This window comes from Triticum dicoccoides, chromosome 3A (assembly GCF_002162155.2).
Source record: "Triticum dicoccoides isolate Atlit2015 ecotype Zavitan chromosome 3A, WEW_v2.0, whole genome shotgun sequence".
NCBI lineage: Eukaryota > Viridiplantae > Streptophyta > Magnoliopsida > Poales > Poaceae > Triticum > Triticum dicoccoides.
The window spans coordinates 227,354-236,609 of record NC_041384.1 but is presented as its reverse complement, the minus strand read 5'-3'; positions in this window follow the sequence as shown (position 1 = coordinate 236,609).

The window sequence follows — 9,256 nt, the reverse complement described above, 5'->3', positions numbered from 1 at the left end:
GGGGGGGGCTGCGCCCCAACCTAGGGTTCCACCCTAGGGGCGGCGGCCAGCCCAGATCCCATCTGGTGGGGCGGCCAAGGGGGGGAAGAGGGGAAACTTGCCCCCCAAGCTAGGTGGGGCGCCCCCTCCCCAAACCCTAGGCGCCTTGGGCCCTTGTGGGGGGCGCACCAGCCCACCTGGGGCTGGTCCCCTCCCACACTTGGCCCATGCAGCCGTCCGGGGCCGGTGGCCCCACTTGGTGGACCCCCGGGACCCTCCTGGTGGTCCCGGTACGTTACCGATAAAACCCGAAACTTTTCCGGTGACCAAAACAGGACTTCCCATATATAAATCTTTACCTCCGGACCATTCCAGAACTCCTCCTGACGTCCGGGATCTCATCCGGGACTCCGAACAACATTCGGTAACCACATACAAACTTCCTTTATAACCCTAGCGTCATCGAACCTTAAGTATGTAGTAGACCCTACGGGTTCGGGAACCATGCAGACATGACCGAGACATCCTCCAGTCAATAACTAGCAGCGGGATCTGGATACCCATGTTGGTTCCCACATGTTCCACGATGATCTCATCGGATGAACCACGATGTCGAGGATTCAATCAATCCCGTATACAATTCCCTTTGTCTAGTGGTACGATACTTGCCCGAGATTCGATCGTCGGTATCCCGATACCTTGTTCAATCTCGTTACCGGCAAGTCTCTTTACTCGTTCCGTAACACATCATCCCGTGATCAACTCCTTGGTCACATTGTGCACATTATGATGATGTCCTACCGAGTGGTCCCAGAGATACGTCTCCGTTTACACGGAGTGACAAATCCCAGTCTCGATTCGTGCCAACCCAACAGACACTTTCGGAGATACCTGTAGTGTACCTTTATAGCCACCCAGTTACGTTGTGACGTTTGGCACACCCAAAGTATTCCTACGGTATCCGGGAGTTGCACAATCTCATGGTCTAAGGAAATGATACTTGACATTAGAAAAGCTTTAGCATACGAACTACACGATCTTTGTGCTAGGCTTAGGATTGGGTCTTGTCCATCACATCATTAGGAATCCTGTTATCAACGACATCCAATGTCCATGGTCAGGAAACCGTAACCATCTATTGATCAATGAGCCAGTCAACTAGAGGCTTACTAGGGACATGGTGGTGTCTATGTATCCACACATGTATCTGAGTTTCCTATCAATACAATTCTAGCATGGATAATAAACGATTATCATGAACAAGGAAATATAATAATAACCAATTTATTATTGCCTCTAGGGCATATTTCCAACCCTACAACGTCGTCTGTGGATGTTGTGAACACCTAACGGACACATCCTGATGACTACTTGATAGTTTAGTGCACCATACTTTACGGCTTAGAATCGGGATTCCAATGACGTTTTGAACGCCATAAGACATATAAGATGTTTCAAGAGCTAAAATTGGGATTTCAGGCTCATGCCCGTGTTGAGCGGTATGAGACCTCTGACAAGTTCTTTTGCCAACAAGATGGAGGAGAATAGCTCAGCTAGTGAGCATGTGCTCAGAATGTCTGGGTGATACAATCACTTAAATCAAGTGGGAGTTAAACTTCCAGATAAGATAGTGATTGATAGAGTTCTCTAGCCACTATCACTAAGCTACTAGATCTTCATGATGAACTATGACATGCAAGGGATGGAGTTGATCCCGGAGCTGTTCGTGGTGCTTAAGACCGAAAAAGGTAGAAATCAAGAAGGAGCATCAAGTGTTGATGGTTTAACAAGACCACTGGTTTCAAGAAGGGCAAGGGCTAGATGGGAAACTTCATGGATGGCAAGCCAGTTGCCGCTCCAGTGAAGAAACCCAAGGTTGAATCCAAACCCGAGACTAAGTGCTTCTATTTTAAGGGGAACGGTCACTGGTAGCGGAATTACCCCAAATGCATGGTAGATAAGAAGGCTGGAAACTTCAACAAAGTATATACGTGTTATTAATGTGTACCTCACTAGTACTCCTGGTAGCGCCTGGGTATTGGATACCGGTTCAGTTGCTATTATTGGTGACTTGAAGCAAAGAAACGGACTAAACGGAGACTGGCTAAGGGCGAGGTGACAATGTGTGTTGGAAGTGTTTCCAAAGTTGATGAGATCACCATCGCACGCTCCATCTTCCTTCGGGATTAGTATTGAACCTAGATAAATGTTATCAGGTGTCTACGTTGAGCATGAATATGATTAGATCATGTTCATTGCAATACGGTTATTCATTTAAGTTAGAGAATACTGGTTATTCTGTTTACATGAATAATACCTTTCATGGTCATGCACCCTATGTGAATGGTTCATTGAATCTCGGTCGTGGTAATACACATGTTCACGCCAAAAGATGTAGAGTTAATAATGATAGTACCACTTTCTTGTGGCACTGCCGCTTAGGTCATATTGGCGTAAGATGCATGAAGAAACTCCATATCGATGGAAGTTTGGAGTCACTTGATTTTGAATCGCTTGACACATGCGAGCCATGCCTCATGGGCAGGATGACTAAGACCCCGTCTTCAGGTACAATGAAATGGGCAAGTGACTTGTTGGAAATCGTACATGCTGATGCGTGTGATCCAATGAGAATTGAAGCGTGCGGTGGATATCGCTATTTTCTCATCTTCACTAACGATTTGTGTAGATATAGGTATATTTACTTAATGAAGCACAAGTCTGAAACGTTTGAAAAGTTCAAGCGATTTCAGAGTGAAGTTAAGAATCATCATAACAAGAAGATCATGTTCCTACGATCTGATCAAAAGGGGATTTTCTAAGTTATGAGTTTGGCAATCACTTAAGACATTGTGGAATTGTTTCGCAGTTGAAGCCACCTGGAACACCACAGCGTAATGATGTGTCCGGACGTCATAATCGAACCTTATGAGATATGGTGCGATCTATGATGTCTCTTACCGATCTACCGCTATTATTTTGAGGTTATGCATTAGAGACAGCTGCAATCACTTTAGATAGGACACCATATAAGTCCGTTGAGACGACGTCGTATGAACATTGGTTTGGCAAGAAACCAAAGTTGTCGTTTCTTAATGTTTGGGGCTGCGATGCTTAAGGCTTTAGACGGAGAAGCTCGAACCCAAAAGCGGACAAACACATCTTCATAGGATACCCAAAGGTGACAGTTGGGTATACCTTCTATCTCAGATCCGAGGGCAAATTGTTTGTCGCTAAGAACGGGTCCTTTCTCGAGAAGGAGCTTCTCTCGAAAGAATTGAGTGGGAGGAAGATAGAACTTGATGAGGTTTTCAAACCTTTATTTCAACCAGAAAGTGATGCAACACAGAAAGATGTTTTGTGGCGCCTACGTCTATTGAATAGGAAGTTAATGATAGTGATCATGAAGCTTCGGATCAAGTTGCTATCGAACCTCGTAGGTCGACAAGGATATGTACTACTCCTGAGTGGTACAGTAATCCTGTCTTAGATATCATGTTGTTAGACAACAATGAACCTACGAGCTATGGAGAAGCGATGGTGGGCCCGTATTCCGACAAATGGTTAGAAGCCATGAAATCCGAGATAGGATCCATGTATCAGAACAAAGTATGGACTTTAGTGGACTTGCCCGATGATCGGCAAGCCATTGAGATAAATGGATCTTTAAGAAGAAGATGGGCGTGGGCGGTAATGTTACCGTCTATGAAGCTCGACTTGTGGGAAAGAGTCTTTTCACAAGTTCAAGGAGTTGACTATGATGAGAATTTCTCACCCGTAGCGATGCTTAAGTCCGTCGGAATCATGTTAGCATTAGCTGTATTTTTCGATTATGAAATCTGATAGATGGATGTCAAAACAAGTTTTCTTACCAGTTTTTGTAAGAAAAGTTGTATGTGATGCAATAAAAGGTTTTGTCGATCCTAAGGATGCTAAAAAGGTATGCTGGCTCCAGCAATCTTTCTATGGACTAGAGCAAGCGTCTCGGAGTCGGAATATATGCTTTGATGGAGTGATCAAAGCTTTTAGGTTTATACAATGTTTGCTAGAAACTTGTATTTACAAGAAAGTGAGTGGGAGCACTACAACATTTCTGATAAGTATATGTGGATGACATATTGTTGATTCGAAATGATGTAGAATTTATGGAAAGCATAAACGGTTGTTTGAAGAGTGATTTTCAAAGGAAGACCTGGATAAAGCTGCTTACATATTGGGCATCAAGATCTATAGAGATAGATCAAAACGCCTGATGATACTTTCAAAGAACGCACACCTTGACATGCTTTTGAAGGAGTTCAAAATAGATCAGTCAAAGAAGGGTTTCTTGCCTGAGTTGTAAGGTGTGAAGTTGAGTAAGACTCGAAGATTGACCACGGCAGAAGAAAGAGGAAGGACGAAGGTCTTCCCCTATGCTTTTGTCATAGGCTCTATACAGTATGCCATGCTGAGTACCGCACCAGATGTGTGCCTTGCCACATGTCTGGCAAGAGGGTACAAAGGTGATCTAGGAGTGGATCACCAGATAGCGGTCAAAATTATCCTTAGAGGAATAAGGAAATGTTTCTCGGTTATGGAGGTGATAAAGAGTTCGACGTAAAAAGTTACGTCGATGCAAGCTTGACACCTATCCGGATAGCTCTGAGTAGAGATACCGGATACGTATAATGGAGCAACAATTTGGAATAGCTCCAAGTGGAACATGGTAGCAGGATCTACGATATGACATAAAGTTTTGCGAAATACATAGCGATCTGAATATGGCAGACCCATTGACTACAACCTCTCTCACAAGCATAACATGATCAAACCCAGAACTCATTGAGTGTTAATCACATGGTGATGTGAACTAGATTAGTGACTCTAGTAAACTCTTTGGATGTTGGTCACATGGCGATGTAACCTATGAGTGTTAATCACATGGCGATGTGAACTAGATTATTGACTCTAGTGCAAGTGGGAGACTGTTGGAAATATGCCCTAGCACTACTAGGGAAAAGCCTATACACAAAATCTTACCAGCAGCGCGCTTTAAAATCAGGCGCTGCTGCTAAGTAGCAGTAGCGCGGGTTTTTAACCCTCGCTACTACTAAGTTGATAGCAGTAGCGCTGGTTTTTACCCTCGCTACTACTAAGCGGTCTCTACCATGCCCCCCGGGACATGCCATAGTAGTAGCGTGGGTTTTTAACCCTCGCTACTACTAAGTTGATAGCAGTAGCGCTGATTTTTACCCCTCGCTACTACTAAGCGGTCTCTATCGTGCCCCTGGGCCATGCCATAGTAGTAGCGAGGGTTATAAACCCGCGCTACTACTAAGTTTTTACCCCTCGCTACTACTAAGAGGTCTCAACCGTGCCCCTCCGGGACATGCCATAGTAGTAGCGAGGGGTAAAATCCCTCGCTACTACTAAAGGTCCCATTTTGAAACTCTACCCCCCCCCCCCCGTGGATCGCCTTTTCGGTTTTGTAAAAAGCAAAAGAAAATAATAAAAACTTCAAAAAATAAAATCCTTCGATATGTAGTTATGTTACTACATCTAGTAGTTAGGAAAATTTAAAAACTTAAATTTGGACATGTTTTGCAAAAAGTGTAGGGAAAATGTAAAACGGTTATAACTTTTGCATACGATGTTAGAAAAAAAACGTATAATATATCAAAATGTTTCAAAAATTAAAATCCTTCGAGATGTAGTTATGTTACTACATCTACTAGTTAGGAAAATTTAAAAACTTAAATTTGGACATGTTTTGCAAAAAGTGTAGGGAAACTGTAAAACAGCTATAACTTTTGCATACGATGTCAGAAAAAACGTATAATATATCAAAATGTTCAACACGAAAATCCGCATATGATGGATACCGCCTACGGCCTGTTTGCAAATTTTTAGAATCCTCAAATTCTAAAAGGAAAAAAAGTTATGCTCAAATTTCAGTTTTTTTAATTTTGGTCAAATCTGGTCAAACTGTGGTCAAACTACTTATTCAAGAAGTATTAGTGTTACTAAATAATTATTCAAGAATATTAGTGTTACTAAATAATTATTTCAGTTTTTTGGAATTTTGGTCAAATCTGGTCAAACTGTGGTCAAACTTTGGTCAAAATGTGGTCAAACTCCTTATTCAAGAAATATTAGTGTTACTAAATAATTATTGGTTTTAGAACAATAGTTTTAAACTCAAACAGCAAAATGTGTGACTTCATGCTCAAGCTAAACTCCCGAGGGTTAATAGGATTGACATCTTACTATTGTCAGGAAAACAACAAGTGCAGACTTGGAATCGAGGGAGAATAGAACCCGGAAGTTAAGCGTGCTCAGGCTGGAGTAGTGAGAGGATGGGTGACCATCCGGGAAGTTAAATGATTTGGAATGATGAGGGGTGATTAGAGATTAAATTGAGCGGCGATGAGGGTGATTAGAGATTAGAGGTTAAAATAATTCGGAAATTTGAAAATTCGCGCAAAAAATTCGAAAAAAAATTCCGCGGGTTAGTAGTAGCGCGGGTTTTTACCCACGCTGCTACTAACGGACGTAGTAGTAGCGCGGGTGGCACCCGCGCTACTGCTATACGTTAGCTGTAGCGCCCTATTAGTAGCGCCGGCCCCCGCGCTGCTAATAGGCCCAAAACCCGCGCTGCTGCTGTTGGAAATATGCCCTAGAGGCAATAATAAATTAGTTATTATTATATTTCCATGTTCATGATAACCGTTTATTATCCATGCTAGAATTGTATTGATAGGAAACTCAGATACATGTGTGGATACATAGACAACACCATGTCCCTAGTAAGCCTCTAGTTGACTAGCTCGTTGATCAATAGATGGTTACGGTTTCCTGACCATGGACATTGGATGTCATTGATAACGGGATCACATCATTAGAAGAATGATGTGATGGACAAGACCCAATCCTAAGCATAGCACAAGATCGTGTAGTTCGCATGCTAAAGCTTTTCTAATGTCAAGTATCATTTCCTTAGACCATGAGATTGTGCAACTCCCGGATACCGTAGGAATACTTTGGGTGTGCCAAACGTCACAACGTAACTGGGTGGCTATAAAGGTGCACTACGGGTATCTCCGAAAGTGTCTGTTGGGTTGGCACAAATCGAGACTGGGATTTGTCACTCCGTGTGACGGAGAGGTATCTCTGGGCCCACTCGGTAGGACATCATCATAATGTGCACAATGTGATCAAGGAGTTGATCACGGGATGATGTGTTACGGAACGAGTAAAGCTGCCGGTAACGAGATTGAACAAGGTATCGGGATACCGACGATCGAATCTTGGGCAAGTATCGTACCGATGGACAAAAGGAATTGAATACGGGATTGATTGAATCCTCGACATCGTGGTTCATCCGATGAGATCATCGTGGAACATGTGGGAGCCAACATGGGTATCCAGATCCCGCTGTTGGTTATTGACCGGAGGACGTCTCGGTCATGTCTGCATGGTTCCCGAACCCGTAGGGTCTACACACTTAAGGTTCGATGACGCTAGGGTTATAAAGGAAGTTTGTATGTGGTTACCGAATGTTGTTCGGAGTCCCGGATGAGATCCCGGACGTCACGAGGAGTTCCGGAATGGTCCAGAGGTAAATATTTATATATGGGAAGTCTTGTTTTGGTCACCGGAAAAGTTTCGGGTTTTATCGGTAATGTACCGGGACCACCGAGAGGGTCCCAGGGTCCACCAAGTGGGGCCACAAGTCTCGGAGGGCTGCATGGTCCAAGTGTGGGAGGGGACCAGCCCCAGGTGGGCTAGTGCGCCCCTAACAAGGGCCCAAGGCGCCTAAGGGGAGGAGGGGGGCAAACCCTAAGGGTAGATGGGCCTTAGGGCCCATGCCTGGTGCGCCTCCCTCTCCCCCTCCACTTGGCCGCCACCCTAGATGGGATTGGGGCTGGCCGCCGCCCCTAGGATGGAACCCTAGGTGGGGCGCACCCCTCCCTCTCCCCTATATATACTTGAGGACTTGGGGCTGCCAACAGATGAGTTTCTGACCTCTCTGTCGGTGTCAAAACCGGCGGATCTCGGGTAGGGGGTCCCGAACTGTGCGTCTAGGCCGGATGGTAACAGGAGACAGGGGACACTTTGTTTTACCCAGGTTCGGCCCCTCTCGATGGAGGTAATACCCTACTCCTACTTGATTAATATTGATGATATGGGTAGTACAAGAGTAGATCTACCACGAGATCAAGGAGGCTAAACCCTAGAAGCTAGCCTATGGTATGATTGTTGTGTATGGAGTTGATCCTGTCCTACGGACTACAACCCTCCGGTTTATATAGGCACCGGATAGGGTTAGGGTTACACAGAGGCGGTTACAATGGTAAGAGATCTTGAATATCCGCATCGCCAAGCTTGCCTTCCACGCCAAGGAAAGTCCCATCCGGACACGGGACGAAGTCTTCAATCTTGTATCTTCATAGTCCAGGAGTCCGGCTGAAGGTATAGTCCGGCTACCCGAACACCCCCTAATCCAGGACTCCCTCAGTAGCCCCTGAACCAGACTTCAATGACGACGAGTCTGGCACGCAAATTGTCTTCGGCATTGCAAGGCGGGTTCCTCCTCCAAATCCTTCATAGAAGATTGTAATCACCAAGAGTAGTGTCCGTCTCTGCAAAATAAGTTTCCACATATTGCCATAGAGAGAATAATATTAACACAAATCAGATCTGCTGACGTATTCTGCAGTGCTCCATCACACTACAGCCAAGTCCTTTACTCGAATCGCTTTTACTTTTCCACCTCAGCATGTTTTGCGAGGCGGTTTCCTTGGCACGTCTTGTCAAAGCAGAGATCGTGTACCCTTTTTACGGGATTCTCATCAATACGGACGTGGGTAACCCAATCGTGCCCGTTAGCATGTTTTCTCGATTAAAGGCGAGTCCCAAACGGTTACGGGGAGGGCTCCTGGTGTTCAACCTCTTATAAAGAGACCAAGGCCTTACTCCTTTTTCCAATCTCAAACGAGTTCTCCCGCCGCCTCGAGTTCCAACACCCTAGGCTTCAGATTCCAGGTGCTTCGGACCTTCGATAATGTCCGGTTCCGACCTTCAAGGCCGATGGGTGCCCTCCTCCATCACGGAGGAGGACGTGCTAAAGATGAGAGAGGCTAAGTTCTTGACCGCCGAAATTCCGCATAGGTTGCCTGCTCAAGGGCAGGCTATTCCCAGCCCCCAGCCCAGTGAGAGCGTAGTGTTCATGTCTCACTTCCTTCAGGGGTTAGGCTTCCCGATGGATCCCTTTGTGAGGGGGCTGCTGTTTTATTAC